Raw genomic sequence first — 1,820 nt, 5'->3', positions numbered from 1 at the left:
AACCCTTCAATCCCCTCTGGAACACCCCAAACCAACCCAGAAACCCCCCAGACCTCCCTAAACCAGTCCAGGGATCTCCAGAACCAGTCCAGAGACCCCCAAACCAGCCAAAGGAACCCCCAGATCCCCCCAAATCAGCCCAGGGACTCCCCAAACCAATCCCGGGACTCCCCACATCCCCTCTAAACCAGTCCAGGGATCCCTCCCGGGCCCCCTAAACCCACCCCTCCACACCCCAGGGATCCCCCTAAACCAGCCCAGGGATCCCCAGGAGCCCCCCTAAATCAGCCCCCCCTCCCAGGGAGCAGCCCCGGACCCCCCAAACCACCTCAGAGACCCCCCCAAGACCCCCAATCCAGCCCGTCCCACCCACAGGGTCCTTCCCAGCCTTCCCAATCCAGGCCGGGACCCCTCCCCAACCCCCTTAAACCCACCCAAGGAGAGCCGCCAGGCCCCCTAAACCACTACAGGGTCCCCCCAATCTCCTGAAGCCCCCTCAGGGACCCCCCGAACCCCCAAACCAACCCCGCCACCCCCCCCAACATGGCGTCCCCCACTCACCGCCTGCCCGCAGCCCCCACCCGCCCCTGCCCGTATGGAAGCTCCACCTCCGGGTCTGCGCGCTGCGCCCACCAATCAGCGAGAGAGATTCACCCTGGGGGCGGGATCTCGCCTTTTTATTGGCTCTTACTGCTGTCTGTCAAAGTTCCACCGCAGGTCTCATTGGTTGTTGCGGTGTGGGCGGGCGCTTTGAGATTACCTCGCATTTATTGGCTCTTTTCGCTGTCAATCAACATTCCTTACCTTCTCATTGGCTGGCGCGCGGCGGGAGCGGGAGGTTCGCTCTGAGGCGGCTCTGGGGTTCCCCTACCCCCCAAGCCATCCCCGGATCCCGATCCCCGATCCCGATCCCCGATCCCGGATCCCGATCCCGGATCCCGATCCCGGGGCCATGGAACAGCAGCGGGGGCTGAGGGCGCTGCTGAAGCGCTGGGAAGCCGAATTCCTGCGGGAACGGCGGAGGAAGCCCAGCCAGGTCCTCATAGGGGGGCTCCGGGGGGAATTTGGGGGGACTCCCTGAGGAGGATCCCTGGAATGGGAGGGGTTGGTTTGGGGGCCTGGGAAGGTCCCTGGGATAATCTGAAGTGGTCTGGAGATGTTTTGGGGAACGCGGGGAGGTCTCTGGGATGGTTTTGGGGGGTCCCCGGAATGGGATGGGGCTGTTTTGGGAATGCTCGGGGGGGTCCCTGGACTGGTCTAGGGGGTCTGGGAGGGGTTCTCTGTGGGGGTTTAGGGGGACTGGGCGGGGCTTAGGGGAGGCTCGGGGGGAGTCTCTGGGATGGGAGGGGCTATTTTGGGGTTTTCCTCACTACATACCCCCTTATAGGTCTTCCTATAGGCACCGCCCGCTTCCCTTGGTGACCCAGGTAATTAAAACACTCGCGACTTCTGGGCCTTGGTCGAATCGCGACAGCGACCCCACGGGGCCACCCCCTGTCGCGACAGGCGACAGCGCCCGCGGCGCGGGAAGTGCGACCCGGAAGTGGCGGCATGGGGGACGGGAATGCGGGGGCACCTCTGTAGGGGAGTGCGGCGCTGAAAGAGCTCCGGCTGGAACCGGAACCGCCAACGGGGGGACCGGAGGGACACAGCTCCAGGGACAACCTGGGGACATCTGGGGGACTCCCAGAGCCCCTACAGACACCCCTGGGACACCGTTGGGGTCCTCCAGGGACACCCAGAGCCCCTATAGACACCCCTGGGACACCGTTGGGGTCCTCCAGGGACACCCAGAGTCCCTATAGACACCCCTGGGACAC

General features: G+C 64.8%; 2 protein-coding genes across 2 annotated transcripts in view; both read right to left on the bottom strand.

The window, feature by feature from the left end:
* The window catches only part of LOC121661089 (leucine-rich repeat-containing protein 14-like), a 5,499-nt gene extending 4,892 nt beyond the window's left edge, over positions 1 to 607 (bottom strand). Inside the window, exon 1 of the mRNA XM_042020861.1 lies at positions 562 to 607. The gene's annotated coding sequence lies outside the window, so the exon portion shown is untranslated. The remainder of the gene's footprint in view (positions 1 to 561) is intronic.
* The window catches only part of ARHGAP39 (Rho GTPase activating protein 39), a 117,091-nt gene that overhangs the window by 7,071 nt on the left and 108,200 nt on the right, over positions 1 to 1,820 (bottom strand). The window lies entirely within an intron of this gene.

This window comes from Corvus kubaryi, unplaced genomic scaffold (assembly GCF_017639235.1).
Source record: "Corvus kubaryi isolate FWS band 111438036 unplaced genomic scaffold, C.kubaryi_AGA036_p1.0 37060, whole genome shotgun sequence".
Taxonomy (NCBI): Eukaryota; Metazoa; Chordata; class Aves; order Passeriformes; family Corvidae; genus Corvus; species Corvus kubaryi.
This window is presented reverse-complemented; position numbering and strand designations above follow the sequence as displayed.